Source organism: Macaca nemestrina, chromosome 8, assembly GCF_043159975.1.
Source record: "Macaca nemestrina isolate mMacNem1 chromosome 8, mMacNem.hap1, whole genome shotgun sequence".
Classification (NCBI taxonomy): Eukaryota; Metazoa; Chordata; class Mammalia; order Primates; family Cercopithecidae; genus Macaca; species Macaca nemestrina.
Genome location: NC_092132.1, coordinates 13,708,719 through 13,725,871, shown reverse-complemented (window position 1 = coordinate 13,725,871; position 17,153 = coordinate 13,708,719). Strand labels below are relative to the sequence as shown.

The following is a 17,153-nucleotide window of genomic DNA, read 5'->3' as shown; positions in this document are numbered from 1 at the left end:
AGGGCAAATATAAGAGTTATTGGTAATAAAGATAAGACAGAGAGAGAGATGGGGTAGAAAGTTTATTCGAAGAAATAATAACAGAGAACTTCTCAAACCTAGAGAAAGGTATCAATATTCACATAAAAGAAAGTTATAGAACACAAGAAGATTTAATCCAAATAAGACTACTTCAAGACATTTAATAATCAGACTCCCAAAGGTCAAGGATAAAGAAAGGATTCTAAAAGCAGTAAGAGAATAGAAATAAATGACACAAAATAGAGCTCCAATGCATCTGGCAGCAGACTTTTTAGTGGAAACCTTACAGGCCAGGAGAGAGAAGCGTGACATATTTAAAGTGTTGTAAGAAAAAAAAAAAAACTTTTACCCTAGAATAGCATACCCAGGAAAAATATACTTCAAACATGAAAGAGAAATAAAAGTTCTCCAAGACAAACAAAAGCGGAGGATTCCAGGTCAGTTCTATGAGAACTGAAAGAAAACTGAAAGAAAAGAACATTAATGAGCAATAACAAATCATCTGAAGGTACAAAACTCATTGACAGTAGTACACAGAAAAAACATATTGTATCACTGTAATTGTGGTGTGTAAAATACTGATATCTTTACTAGAAAGAAAAACAGATGAACTGATCAAAACCACAACAACTTTTCAATACATAGACAGTACAATAAGATATAAATACAAACAAGAAAAAATTTAAAAGCAGAAAGATAAAATTAAAGTGCAGAACTTTTAATGGTTTTTTTCTTTGCTTGCTTGCTACTTTGTTTATGCAATGTTGTCATCAGTTTAAACTAATGGCTTAAAAGATATTATCTGCAAACCTCACAGTAATCTCAAATAAAAAAACATACAAAAGATACACAAAAAAATAAAAAGCAAGAGATTAAAACTTACCATGAGAGGATAAGTTTTCTCTAAAAGGAAGACAGGAAAGAAATATAGAAGAAGGGGAAGATGATAAAACAAACAGCAAACAACAAAATGGCAGGAGTAAGTTCTGACTTATCAAAAATAACACTGAATGTAAATGGACTAAACTCTCCAATCAAAAGCATAGAATGGATGAATGGATTTTTAAAAAGACCCAATGATCTGTTGCCTACAAGAAACATGCTTCACCTATAAAGACATACATAGACTAAAAATAAAAGAATGAAGAAATATATTCTATGGAAATGGAAACCAAAAATGAGAACAAATTGCTATGTTTATATCACAAAAATACATTTCAAGACAAAAACTATAAAAAGAAACAAGTCATTATTTAATAAGAAAGGGATAAATTCAGCAAAAGAATATAACAATTGTAAATATATATGCACTCAATACTGAAGCACCCAAACATATAAAGCAAATATTAGAGATAAAGAGATAGAAAGAACACAATAGAATACCTGGAAACTTCAGTGTCCCACTTTCAGTTTTGGACATGTCATCCTGTTGGGGTCCGTGCCGGGGGTGGTGGAGAATGAAAGAACACACAAAAGACAAAGACACACAGAGAACATGGCAGCCGCACTCAGAGCCTCCGCCTCACTTTATTTATACTCCATAAACCCCATGTCAGCAGAAAGAATGCAATGCAAAACAAACTTTCTTTTCCCACATGTAACCTTCTACTCAGTTCCTTGTTTCTATGCTCTTCCTTATCTGCCCGCCTTCTTGGCACCTACAGGAGTTCATTAAAAGTTCAATTGGAGGTACTGTCCTTGAGCCCTATCTATTCTCAGCATACTGTTTTCAAAGGCCCCTGCATCATCCAGACCAAAAAAATCAATAAAGAAACATGAGAATTAATCTGTACTATAGATTAATGACCCTAATAGATATTTACAGAAAATTTCATCTAATGGCTTCAGAATAAACATTCTTCTCATCAGCACATGGATTATTCTCAAGAATAGACCATATGTTATGCCACAAAACAAATCTTTAAAAAATAAAAAAAGAAACTATATCAAGTTTCTATATCAACTAAAAAATTAATAACATGAGGAATTTTAAAAACTGTACAAATGCATGGAAGTTAAGCAATATGCTCTTGAATGACCAGTGGGTCAGTGAAGAAATTAGGAAGGAAATTAACAAATTTCTTGAAACAAATAATGATGGAAACACAACACACCAAAACCTATGGGGTACAGCAAAAGAAGCACTCAAAAGAAAGTTAATAGCTATAAGTGCCTACATCAAAAAAGTAGAAAAACTTCAAACAAGCAACCTAACATTGCATCTTAAACATACAGAAAAGCAAGAGCAAACCAAACCCAGTTAGTAGAAAAAAAGAAATAATAAATGAAATAAAAATAAAGAAAACAATACAAGAGATCAACGAATCACAGTTTGTTTTTTGAAAAGAAAAGCAAAACTGACTAACCATTAGTCAGACTAATTAATACAAAAAGAGACAAGACCCAAGTAAATAAAATCAGAGATGAAAAAGGAGACATTACAACCAATACTGCTGAAATTCAAAGGATCATTACAGGCCACTATGAGCAACAATATGCCAATAAATTGAGAAACCTAGAAGAAATGAATACATTCCTAGACACATGAAACCTGCTAATATTGAACCATGAAGAAATTAAAACCCTGAAAAGACCAATAATAAGCAATGAGGTTGAAGCCATATGTAAAATTCTCTAAGCAAAAAGCCTGGGACCTGATGGCTTAATTACTGAATGCTACCAAACATTTAAAGAACTAATATCAATCCTACTCAAACAGTTCCAAAAAACAGTTCCAAACTCATTCTATGAGGCAAGTATTACCCTTATACCAAAACTAAAGATACATGGAAACAAGAAAACTACAGGCCAGTTTATCTGATGAACATTGATACAATAATCTTCAACAAAAATACTAGCAAACTGAATTCAACAACTCATTAAAAAGATCATTCGGCCGGGCACAGTGGCTCACGCCTGTAATCCCAGCACTTTGGGAAGCCGAGGCAGGCGGATCAAGAGGTCAGGAGATGGAGACTATTCTGGCTAACATGGTGAAACCCCATCTCTACTAAAAATAGAAAAAATTAGCTGGGTGTGGTGGCAGGTGCCTGTAGTCCCAGCTACTCAGGAGGCTGAGGTAGGAGAAAGGTGTAAACCCAGGAGGCTGAGCTTGCAGTGAGCTGAGATAGCGCCACTGCACTCCAGCCTGCACTCCAGCCTGGGTGACAGAGCGAGACTCCATCCTCCCTGCCACTCAAAAAAAAAATCATTCATTATGATCAAGTGGGACTTAACCCTGGGATGCAAGGATTGTTCAACATATGCAAATCAATCAATGATACATCATATCAACAGAATGAAGGACGAAAATCATCTGATCACTTCAATTGATGCCACAAAAGCATTTGACAAAATTCAACATCCCTTCATGATAAAAACTGTCAAAAACTAGGTATAGAAAGAACATACCTCAACACAATAAAAGCTATATATGAGAAACCTACTGCTACTGTCATAGTAAATTGGAGAAAACTGAAAGCCTTTCTTCTAAGATCTGGAACAAGACAAAGTTGCTCACTTTTACCACCGCTCTTCAACATAGTACTGGAAGTACTAGCTAGAGCAGCCAGACAAGAGAAAGAAATAAAGGGCACCAAAATTGGAAGGGAAGAAGTCAAATTATCCTTGTTTGCAGATTATATAATCTTATATTTGGAAAAACCTAAAAACTCCACCAAAAAACTGCTAGAATTGAAAAACAAATTCAGTAAATTTGTAGGAAACGAAATCAATACACAAAAATTATTAGCATCTCTATATGCGAACAGCCAGCAATCTGACAACAAAATCAAGAAAGTAATCCCATTTACAATAGCTACGAATAAAAACACTTTGAACTTAACCAAAGAAGTGAAAGATCTCTACAATGAAAAGTATAAGACAGCGATGCAATAAATTGAAGGGAACACAAAAAATGGAAAGAAATTCCATATTCATGGATTGGAAGAATCAGTATTGTTAAAATGTCCATACTATCTAAAGCAATCTACAGATTCTGTGCAATCCCTATCATCATACCAAAGGCATTCTTCACTAAAATAGAAGATGCAGTCCTAAAATTTATATGGAACTACAAAAGCTCCAGAATAACCAAAACTATCCTGAGCAAAAAGAACAAAACTAAATGAATCACATTACCTGACTTCAAATGTGCTACAAAGCTATAGTAACCAAAACAACTTGGTACTGGCATAACAACAGAACATAGACCAGTGGAACAGAATAGAGAACCCAGAAGAAAATGTGTACACCTACAGTGAGCTCATCTTTGACCAAGGTGCCAAGAACATACGTTGAGGAAAAAACAGTCTTTTCAATAAATGCTGCTGGGAAAACTGCAGCATATGCAGTTTTCTTCTTTACATGCAGAAGATTGAAACTAGACCTCCCTGACCATATACAAAAATCAAATCAAAATAGGTTAAATACCTAGATCTAAGAACTCAAACTATGAAACTACCAGAAGAAAACATCTGGGAATCTCTCCAGGACACTGAACTAGGCAAAGATTTCTTGATTAATACTCCACAAACATAGGCAACCAAAGCAAAACTGGACAAACAGGATCACATCAAGTTAAAATGCCTCTGCACAACAAAGATAACAATCAACAGAGTAAAGAGACAACCCACAGGATGGCATAAAATATTTGCAAACTACCCATCTGACTAGGGATTAATAACCAGAATATATAACGAGCTCAAACAACTCTATAGGAAAAAAATCTAATAATCTAATTTTAAAATGGGCAAAACATCTGAATAGACAATTCTCAAAGGAAGACATGCAAATAGTAAACAGGTATATGAAAAGGTTCTTAACATCATTGATCATCAGAGAAGTGCAAATTATAACTATAATGAGATATCATCTCATCCCAGTTAAAGTGACTTATATCCAAAAGACAGGCAATAACAAACACTGGTGAGGATGTGGAAAAAAGGGAACCCACATACACTGTTAATAGAAACATAAATTAGTACAACCATTAAGGACAACAGTTCACAGGCTCCTTGAAAAACTAAAAATAACGCTACCATATTATCCAGGAATCCCACTGCTAGGTATATACTCAAAAAAAGAAAAAGAAATCAGTATATTGAAGAGATATCTGCACTCTCATGTTCACTGCAGCACTTTTTCACTATAGCCAAGATTTGGAAGCACATGAATGAATAAAGACAACATGGTACATATACACAATGGGGTACTATTCAGACATAAAAAAAGATGAGATATTGTCATTTGCTACAACGTAGGTTGAAATGGAGATCATTCTGTTCAGTGAAATAAGCCAGGCACAGAAAGACAAAGTTTGCATGTTCTCACTTATTTGTGGGAGCTATTAAAACAACTGAACACATGGAGATAGAATAGAATGGTGGTTACTAGAGGCTATGAGGGGTAGTGTCGAGGAAAAGGGACGATGGTTAATGGTTTCAAAAATATAGTTGGATACAATGAGTAACACTGAATATTTGGTAGCACAATAGGGTCATACAGTCAAAAACAATTTATTGTACATTTAAACATAACTAAAAGTATAATTTTATTGTTTGTAACACAAAGAAAGGATAAGTGCTTGAGGTGATGGATATCCCATTTACCTTGATGTAATTATTATACATTGTTTGCCTGTACCAAAATATCTCAGGTATCCCATAAATATATACACCTACTATGTACCCCCATATAAACAAAATTTTAAAAAAATCCAGTTACTGTCACTCACTCTGGACCAGTACTACACTAGGTGCTGAGAATGGAATGATAAACACAGTCCCATATATGTCCATGAGAGGCTCATCGTTGAGTTGAGATGTGAATGAGGAAACAGACGATCCTGATTAATAGAAAATGTGTGTAAGAAATATAAAACCACAGCATGGGGAGCCACTTACAAAGTCTGCAAGGAGCAAACCATTCCTGCCTGAACATTTGATGTTGGGGTCCGCGTGTTTCCTAAACAAAGGAATGAACACACAAGACAACACAAGACAAGACAAACATGGCGGCCGCCCCAAATGGCACGCTCTGCTTTATTTTATACAGTCGTTTGTGGAATGTTACCAAGTCACAAGACACATTGTTGACCAAGTCACAAGACACATTGTTGTTTTTCTGACCTTTCCCTGACTTCGTTTGCAAGAGCAGGACTTATGGGGAACGCCCTACTTCGTTTGCAAGAGCAGGACTTATGGGGAACGCCCTGCTTCGTTTGCGAGAGCAGGACTTATCGGGAAAGCCCTGCTTCGTTTGCGAGAGCAGGACTTATCGGGAACACCCTGTTTGTGAGCACGTAGTCCTCTACAATTTGAGGCTTGAGCTGAATAAAGGTTATCAGTTTAAAAGAGTGATGTAACATTCCACTGTATATCCTTTCTTTGACTCCTTGAGGTTAGGAACCTGCTGCACTGGAGAGTCTGAGGTGCTCGTGGATTGCTGGTCACAATGCTACAATGGGTGGTGCCAACTGAAGTATTTCATAGGGTGATGATGGCAGTGGAATCTGTCCTTGTTCACATGTGTCAGCAGCAGCACAGTGGGGTTCACACTCCTCAGCTGGAGTGGAGTGTCAGCAGGTACTAGCCTCCATCTGGGCGTTTGCATCAGTGGTGGTAGCAGCATGGCATGGGGAAGAGTGGGGGCATGCATTCATGCTGGTGGTGGTGTTAGGCTAGGGGTGAGGCACTTGTGGGCACAGGACTGTGCGTGTTCATGGGGGCAGTGGTGGCTCCTCAAGGCAGGGATGGGTCCTCTGTTCTCCACGCTTAGTTCCACAGTGGCAGCAGTGATAGCACAGAGGCAAGATGCTGATGGGGGTGGGATCAGTGGACTCTATGTCTGCCAATGCTCCAACGGTAATGGTGGTGTCATGGTGTGGTGGTGTGAGCGGTGGGGCACAGGGTGTATTCATACTGGCAGCAGTGGCATGACAGGGTGCACAAACAGATACGTGCTAGATGGGAAGGAGAGGCAAGGTCTGCCCACGCACACACATTCCTGCAGAACAATGTCAGGGGTGGTCATGGGTGAGGGCATGAGGCAAAGTGGCATGGGGAGTCTGCAGTGGGTGGAAGGTGTGAGTTGGCTGCTGTGTGACCGTGAAGATTGCTTTGCTGGAACTCTCTGCAGTAAGGTGTATTCCACCAGCGCAGGACTTATGATGTTGGTCCCTAGGAGGTACCACTCATGGGCACCCAAGGCTGCACCACAAGCACGTGTGGGGCCCTGGGAGGGGCCAGCAGACCAAGGAGTGCTCAGGTCATACAGGCCCTGCCTTATGGGAACGATGGCTCTGCAGAGTTCAGGTTCAACAGTTCCCCTAAGGCTAAGTCTCCTATGGGAGCAAGTGGAGCCTAGGGGGATGTGCAGCCCTAGTCATGCTCCACTACAGATGCTTCTGCCCCAAACCCTCTGGGCCCCATGCTGGCTGGAGTTCTGTCCCTAGCCCTTCTCTAAGCAGCTCTGCCTGCCAACACGAGTGTCTGTGGCGGTAGTGGGGTCTCCTCCTGCCAGGATTCCAGAGACCAGTGGTGAGAGCAGGTTGCTTGTTGCCAGTTCAACTCACCAATTCCACAGGAGTCCTTGGGGGCCAGTAAGGAGTACTGACATGTAGTAGTGCCATACGGCGTTCCCAGCTTCATCCTCCTTCAGCCAGCATCCATGTCTTCCCCATCTTCCAAGGTTTCGCTCAAACATTCCTCCCTCTGATAAGCCCTCGATGATGCCTGACTCCCTAAGACTGAACTTACTGTGCCTCCTCTGCTGTACTCCATAGCATTTTGCTGCATCTTTTCTTAGATCACTTTCACTTTTGTCTCCTTGGTATTTCAAGAGAATGTGAGGTGAAGTGGAGGGAGCAAAGACTTTAGTAAAATATAATTTGGGTCAGAATACAGTCCCCAGACTGGGCGGGGAGGCTCACACCTGTAACCTCAGCACTTTGGGAGGCTGAGGCAGGAGGATCACTTGAGTACAGGAGTTCAAGACCAACCTGAGCAATATAGTGAGACCGCATATCTACCAAAAAAATGAATAAATTTAGCCAGTCATGGTGGTGCATACTTATAGGACTAGCTACATGGGAAGTTGAGGTGGAAAGATCACTTGAGCCTGGGAGTTGAGGCTGCAATGAGCTGAGATCACACCACTGTACTCCAGCCTAGGCTACAGAGTGAGATCCTGTCTCAAAAAGAAAAAAAATAAAAAGAATAGTCTCCTTTGCTTATCATATGAAATATCTGAGACAATTTCATGAATTAACTCTTACTCTTATGTTTCATCCATTTTGTTAAGCACTTTACGTTATCTGATTTTGTTCTTAGCACATCTTACCCTTGCATTTCATACTATTGCTGCTATCGCCATTATCATATATGTAAGGTGAAGCTTAAGTAAATTTTCCAAATTGCTCTCATTAATGGCAGACTCGTTTCAAATGATTGTCTACAAAACACATTTGATGAAAATGTACCTACTAATGCTACTTAATTCACTTAATTACTTGGCATATCAAAATCCATAAATTAAGGCTGATATCATTTATCCTGTAGAGCTCTGATAGAGCTATAAACATATTGTAGAGTTCAGCACTCTGTGCCTAGGAGGGAATAGTTCAACTCCACTCCATTCCAGCAGCCTTACTATTCCTCCTATTCCTCCAGGATACCAAGCTCGATTCTTCCTTTGTAATGTTTGTTTCTTCTGAGTGCAACACTCTATCACGAAACCTTTCAGGCCAGGCCTCTATGCTTGAGCCATATCTCAGAAAACCTGTCATCTCATTGTAAGATCTTTTCAGATGACTCTAAAACAGAAGCCCACTTCCATGACTTTCTACGCACTTTGAAAAAATTCTTACTTGTTTTTTTTTCAACTCTTTTCACTGTGGTTATATATTTATTGGCTATTTAGTTATGTATTTACTTGATGGTTTATTATTTATTTAGTATTAGTCAAGTAATTTATTTTTATTTTGCCCACCTTCTTTAGCTCATAGATTATTTTTATTACTTTTATTATAATGATTATCCTAGAGACTAAAACACAAGCATTTTATTAGAATATAATATAAATTTATAATTTTGCTACTTTCCTGACAACACAAGGATCTTTTTTTTTTTTTTTTTTTTTTTTTTTTGAGACGGAGTCTCGCTCTGCCGCCCAGGCTGGAGTGCAGTGGCCGCATCTCAGCTCACTGCAAGCTCCGCCTCCCGGGTTCACGCCATTCTCCTGCCTCAGCCTCCCGAGTAGCTGGGACTACAGGCGTCCACCACCTCGCCCGGCTAGTTTTTTGTATTTTTTAGTAGAGACGGGGTTTCACCGTGTTAGCCAGGATGGTCTCGATCTCCTGACCTCGTGATCCACCCGTCTCGGCCTCCCAAAGTGCTGGGATTACAGGCTTGAGCCACCGCGCCCGGCCCAACACAAGGATCTTAAAACAGTTCAATTAGCTTATGTTTTTCTCATTTTGGTTCCATTTATATAAATTTTACAAATGATTAAAATTCCACATGATATTATTATTTTATTGTGCATTTAATTTTCATCTATGTTTAACCATGTATTTACCATTTTCCTTGACTCTTTAAATCCAGCAGAAAACACACCTCATTTGACTTAGAGAAGACAAGGTAGAAATCAGCATTTAAATATGTAAAAGGAAGTTAAAGAGAACAAATTAATATTTATCAACTACCTGCTACATATAAAAATATATGGTTATACATACATATACGATGTGTATGTGTATATGGTATTGGCATCATCAGAGAAAAAAGTATAGCAAAGAGCTAGAATTCAGTCCTAGAACTTTCTGATTTCAAATGCTGTACACTTTGATACCCAGCACTGCAACTACATTTCTCATATAATTTATTTTCAACAGTTGTTGGCTTTTTATAAAATGCTGCCTGTATGGAGGTGGAGGGAGTTAAGTGTTTCTTAGAATAAGGAATCTTTTATTCTTGGAATCCTTTCTGACTGTTTATATTTTTCAGCACATCTTAAAGGCCATCAAAATCATCACTTTAATTATGCATCAATGGCCATTTCATTAGATGAAGAGTTCTTTTTAAGGGAGAAATCACTGGATCACTGTAGTATTCTGAAGTTGCAGGCTTTCCATCCAATATCAGAAACTCTGAAGGTAGGTTAGTTGCAGCAAAGGATTGAGGATATATACAACATGACAAAAAACTGAAAGATGGTTCTGAAGCATATTTTTTTTCACAAGTAAAAAAAAAAGAAAAAAAGATTGGCCTTCATTGGAAAACGATTGAGATTCAAGCTCAGCTAACTTACAGCGATTGTCTCTCATAGCAATGTGACTTGAAATATTGAGTCTACTTTCACCTGAAGAATCACACCCTTCCATTACACCGATGATACTTCATGCCCACTCCTGGGACTGAATGAGCTGAGATTACTTCTCTGCACCACATTCAGTCCTGCCGCTGGATTCTTTTCTTTGATGCTGTGACTTCAGAACCACTGTGTCCCATACATAAGTACTGCCACTTCCACTCAGATCTCATTAGTAGGCCAATATGAGGAAGCCCAAACGTCCCTTTAGAGTTTAACTACCAACACCAAATCATCCGCATCAGATTTTATTGAAATTTGGACCCCAAATACGGGAAAGAAATAAAAAGGGATTTAAATAAAATCTTGAAAAAATATGCAAAATATTCTGAGTACTAATAATCTACTCTTGGATTACCTCAATCCCTAAATTTACTCTTTGGGGGCTTCCTCTTCTCCTCCTTCTAGAGAAAGAGCCCTTCATTCATCCCTGCAGTTTAAATCTACATGAATGTTAACAAACACACGCACAAACATACATGCACAAACACACACAAGGGACTGACATTACCCCACATGCTATCTCTCTCTTAGCCATAAAGCAATTTGTAGGTCACAGTAACCTGGCTGCACATTTTCCCAATGTCAGAATTACAGAGTCTAGCTTCCCAGTAGGAGGAGATCAGGAGTATAGTACCAGAGAATTTGATGCTTCATGTCCAGCACAAGAGTCCAAAGTGGGCTTTGACACTCCAAATTAAAGGTGTCCTCTAAGAATGTTTAGCTTGTTAGAGGTAAACGTACATGCCTTCATTCTCATGGAAAAGATTTGATAAGGCCAGTGAGTAATTCATATTCACAGCTTTCAAGAACAACCAGAATATTTCAGACTAGTAAATTCCAAGTCTGTTTCAATAAAAAAGTATTTTGCCTAATGGAAATATAATGGAATGTAATATAGTCTGAAAATATTTCTGATGTTCTCAATAGAGGTAAAATTGTTACGTGTAAGAGGAGCAAGGAAGAAGGGAAAGGAAAAACAAAGTGGAAGAGGCAAAGAAAGGGGAGGATTCGGACACTAATGTATCAATTGATTTAACAAAATTGAGAGAAGGGAGGCAGAGGGAACCAACTTTTATTAAGCAGTTACTATGTGCTCAGACCAGATGTGTTTATCAATGTTTAATAACAGGTTTAGCATTCATTACAATCCCTTGTAGAAGGTAGTATAATTCTCATTTTATGTTAAAAGAGAAGTTGTACTATGCATTTTGTGTGTGTATTTTGCGATCAGTTTTGATAATAAATTATACTCCTGTGGATTGCTTGTTTTCAGGGTGTGACGACCTAATATATTCAGCATTTTGCAGATTTGGTTTGTTGAATTACCATTGTTTATAAATCTTTAACTCCTGTAATTCAATAATCTTCAGAAAATGGAATCTAAATCTGATAACTACAGTACTCCATTAAGATGTAAAATATACATTCTCTGAAAGAAAGTAAAGAATTCTAATAACACTGTTGTCCCATAACATCATTAAAGGTGTTGCTTTTTTTTTTTTTTTTTTTTTTTTGAGACAGAGTCTCGCTCTTGTCGCCCAGACTGGAGTGCAGTGGTGCAATCTCAGCTCACTGCAACCTCCGCCTCCCAGGTTCAAGCTCTTCTCCTGCCTCAGCCTCCTGAGTAGCTGGGATTACAGGCACACACCACCACGCCTGACTAACTTTTGTGTTTTTAGTAGAGATGGGGTTTTGCCATGTTGGCCAGGCTGGTCTCAAACTCCTGACCTCAGGTGATCTATCCACTTGGCCTCCCAAACTGCTGGGATTATAGGTGTGAGCCACTCTGCCTGGCCAAGGCATTGCTATTATTATTTTCAGGAAATGTTTATTTGCATTTCAGCTAACAGTTCCACTAGGAGATGTTGATCCTCTTTGAAAGGAGAAATTCAGAAAACATTTACCATTTGTTACAGGGTGACTGCTCTACAGAGATGCCAATCCCTCATCTGTCCCTTTTATTACTACTATTATTTAACGTAACTTAATTTAAAAAAAAATTATTCCATAGGTTTCTTGGGAACAGGTGGTATTTGGTTACCTCAGTAAGTTCTTTAGAAGTGATTTGTGAGATTGTGGTGTACCCATCGCCTAAGCAGTATACAACAAACCCAATGTGTCATCTTTTATGCCTCATCCCCCTCCTACCCTTTGCCCCTGAGTCTCCAAAGTCCATTGTGTCATTCTTATGCCTTGCATCCTCATAGCTTAGCCCCCATTTATGAGTGAGAACATACGATGTTTGGTTTTCCATTTCTTAATTACTTCTCTTAGAATAATAGTTTCCAATCCCATCCAGGTTGCTGCAAATGCCACTAATTTATTCCTTTTTATGGCTGAGTAGTATTCCAACTCAGTATATTCCAACTGTATATATACATATATATATATATATACACACACACACACACACACACAAATACAGGCAACCAAAGAATGGAAGAAAGTTTAAGAAGTAAGGAAGGGATCCAGTTTCAATTTTCTGCATATGGCTAGCCAGTTCTCACAGCAATGTTTATTAAATAGGGAATCCTTTCCACATTGTTTGTTTTTGTCAGGTTTGTTGAAGATCAGATGGTTGTAGATGTGCGGTCTTATTTCTGAGTTATTTATTCTGTTCCATTGGTCTGTGTGTCTGTTTTTCTACCAGTACCATGCTGTTTTAGTTATTGCTGCATTTTAGTACAGTTTGAAGTCCAGTAGCATGATACCTCCAGCTTTGTTCTTTTTGCTTAGGATTGTCTTGGCCATACAAGTTCTTTTTTGGTTCCATATGAATTTTAAAATCGTTTCTTCTATTTCTGTGAAGAATGTCAACGACAGTTTAATGGGAATAGCATTGAATCTATAAATTACTTTGGGCAGTATGGCCATTTTCATAATATGGGTTCAATTGACAAATGGGATCTAACTAAACTAAAAAGCTTCTGCACAACATAAGAAACTATCATCAGAGTGAATAAGCAACCTACAGAGTGGGAGAAAAATTTTGCAATCTATCCATCTGACAAAGATCTAACATCCAGAATCTACAAGGAGCTTAAACAAATTTATAAGAAAATAAAGCAAACAACCTCTTTAAAAAGCAGGCATAAAGCAGACAAAGGGCCGGGCACGGTGGCTCATGCCTGTAATCCCAGCACTTTGGGAGGCTGAGGCGAGTGGATCACGAGGTCAGGAGATTCAGACCATCCTGGCTAATACGGTGAAACCCTGTCTCTACTAAAACTACACAAAAAAGCTGGGCGTGGTGGCGGGCGCCTGTAGTCCTGGCAGGAGAATGGCATGAACCCGGGAGGTAGAGCTTGCAGTGAGCCGAGATAGCACCACAGCTCTCCAGCCTGGGCGACAGAGCGAGATTCCGTCAAAAAAAAAAAAAGAAAAAGAAAAAAGCAGGCAAAGGACACTTCTCAAAAGAAGACATTCATGAACAAGCATATGAGCAACAAACATGTGAAAAAAAGCTTAACATCACTGATCATTAGAGAAGCACAAATCAAAACCACAATGAGATACCATCTCATGTCAGTCAGAATGGCAATTATTAAAAAGTCAAGAAACGACAAATGCTGGCGAGATTGTGGAGAAATAGGAATGCTTTTTCATTGTTGGTGGGAATGTTAATTAGTTCAATCATTGTGGAAGATGATGTGGCAATTCCTCAAAGATCTAGAACCAGAAATACCATTTGACCCAGTAATTCCATCACTGGGTATATACCCAAAGGATTACAAATCATTCTATTACAAAGATACATGCACAGGTATGTTCATTGCAGCACTGTTCACAATAGCAAAGACATGGAATCAACTCAATTGCCCGTCAATGATAGATTGGATAAAGAAAATGTGGGACATACATACCATGTAATACTATGCAGCCATAAAATGGAATGAGATCATGTTCTTTGCAGGGACATGCATGGAGCTGAAAGCCATTATCCTCAACAAACTAACGTAGGAACAGAGGACCAAACACCACATATAAGTGGGAGCTGAGCAATGAGAACACATGGAAATGGGGAGGGAAACAACACACACTGGGGCCTGTTGGGGGTTGGAGGAGGGAAAGGGAGAACATTAGAAAAAATAGCTAATGCATGCTGGGCTTAATACTTAGGCGATAGGTTTGTAGGTGCAGCAAGCCACCATGGCACATGTTTACTTATGTAACAAACCTGCACATCCTGCACGTGTTCCCTAGAACTTAAAATTAAAATGAAAAAAAGGAAATCAAAACCACCGTCAGATATCATCTCTTGTAGGTCAGAAGAACTATTACTAAAATATCAAAATATAACAGATGTTAGCGAGATTGTAGTGAAAAAGTTATGTTATACATTGTTGGTGCAAGTATAAATTAATTCAACCATTGTGGAAATCTGTGTGGCAATTGCTCAGAGCTAAGAGCAGAAATACCATTCAAGCCAGCAATCCCATTACTGAGTATACACCCAAAGCAATAGAAATCATTCTGTCATAAAGCCACATGAATGCTTTTGTTTATTGCAGCACTATTCACAACAGCAAAGACATGGAATCAACCTAAATTGGTTCTGAATAAAGAAAATGTGGTACCTATACAAAATGGACTACTGTGCAGCCATATAAAAGAACAGTATAATGTCCTTTGCAGGCACATGGATAGAGTTGGAGACCATTACCTTTAGCAAACTAACGCAAGAACAGAGAGCCAAATACTGCATGCTGTCACTTATAAGTGGGTGCAAAATGATGAGAACACATGGACACCAAGAGGGAAACAACAGTTACTGGGGTTTTCCTGAGGGTGGAAGGTGGGAGGTGGAAGAGGAATAAAAAAAAATAACTGTTGGGTACTAGGCTTAGTACCTGGGTGATGAAATAATCTGTACAACAAACCCCTGTATAATAAGTTTTCTTACATAACAAACCTGCACATGTACCCAGAACCTAAAATAAATTTTAAAAACATAAATAAAAATTAAAAATCACATGGGTTCTTCATAAAATTAAAAATAAACCTTAGAAGATGAGGAACCTTCATTTGTTCCATTTTTTTCTCTTAGACATCTCCTCTCAGAAACTTTTATTTAGAATTCAATTATGTGATTTCCTGCATAACCACTTACATGGTTTTATCTTCGGAGGAATATACCTTTGAATTCTCAGCTAATTTATTTTTATGTTGTCAACATAAATAACCAACAGAGGTAGGATCTCTTAAAGAAAAAAATATGTATTTAGGAGTAAAGCATTACAATGGGAATGCGTATTTCATAGTAAACTATGTGCACATTAGGGAAGTAAAGGAAGACAAAGGTTTTTAAAGGAAAAAAATGAGAAGGGTTATATAATTGTTTTGAAGTAATTATCCTTGGCTGCAAAGATCAATAATAAAGATGACACCAGTGTGAGGTCGTGCAGGCAATTGCTCAGCAAATGTCTACACAGAAGTATTTTTTTGTATAACATTGTGATGGCTTTTGTGCAAGGTTGTGGGTTTTGCAGTACTTCTGATAGTTTTCATTATCAGAGGTATAAATGTGAGAACCGGCTCTTCATGGCCTTTCCTAGCTCTGTTTGGCACGCTTTTCTTTTCTTTTTTTTTTTTTGAGATGGAGTCTCGCTCTGTCGCCCAGGCTGGAGTGCAGTGGCACGATCTCGGCTCACTGCAAGCACTGCCTCCCGGGTTCATGCCATTCTCCTGCCTCAGCCTCCCCAGTAACTGGGACTACAGGCACCCACCGCCACGCCCAGGTAATTTTTTTTTTTTTTTTTTTTTTTTTCAGTAGAGACGGGGTTTCACCATGTTAGCCAGGATGGTCTCTATCTCCTGACTTCGTGATCCGCCCGCCTCGGCCTCCCAAAATGCTGGGATTACAGGCGTGAGCCACCGCGCCCAGCCGCTTTTCTTAACATTAGTGACTTCATTTTGATTCTGACGACTTTCACAATAGTAATGCCTTGTTCCCCTTCTTAATGACTTGAGAGCAGATAGCTGTCTCAGACACATATTTTTTCCATCACTACAAAGTGCCTGGCAGTAGGTTGAAATATATATATACACACATACACACACACACACATATATACACACATACACACACATATATATATGTTATTTTCATATTAGTGTATAGCAGGCACTCTCTAAGCATAGTTGAGTTAAAGAGCATAATAAACCCTCTCTATATGCTTATAAAATTGATATTGGATGATAGAATGAATATAAAGAGAGCAGGAAAATAAATATATAGATGAGGGATAGATGAATAGATACATTGGTAAACAGATAATTGAATTAATAAAAGATGGGAAAATATGAATGAATTATTGAGTTTTCCAATAATTTCCATGGATTTCAATAACACTTCTGAGGTGTGCCCGATATTTTTAAAACATGTAGTAAAATGCTGGCAAAACTCATTTTCTCTAACTTTTCTCCTGTTATCAAGATAATGGGTGATTGCTCTGCTTTCTAAGACTTTTGCTCCAGTGCAACATCAATTATCAAGGATATCACATCATGTTTTGTTGTTTTGCCTTCAGTATTTTCAGTCTCCCTCAACTGTCTTTCTTTTTGCCTGTCTTAATTCACTATGTCACTATAGGAGTAGACAATTCTCAATAAATAATAATAATAATAATAATAACAGAAAATATTTTACTAACAGGAGATAAAGGTGATTGAAAAAGTACCTTTCTTGAAATCAAATTTCAAATACTAAAAGTAACATTTCAAAGCTAAGTAGCTACATTGGGAACATAGACCATTTTTTA

General features: G+C 38.3%; 1 long non-coding RNA gene across 3 annotated transcripts in view; it reads right to left on the bottom strand.

Annotated features, from left to right (window-relative positions):
- LOC105492813 (uncharacterized) overlaps positions 1-17,153 on the bottom strand; it is a 597,887-nt gene that overhangs the window by 270,901 nt on the left and 309,833 nt on the right. The window contains exon 1 of one of the 3 annotated variants that reach the window (XR_011606731.1): positions 1,405-2,261. The exons of the other annotated variants lie outside the window; for them this stretch is intronic. This is a non-coding gene — a long non-coding RNA (uncharacterized lncRNA). Of the gene's footprint in view, positions 1-1,404; positions 2,262-17,153 lie in introns of those variants that run through there. 3 annotated transcript variants of the gene reach the window in all.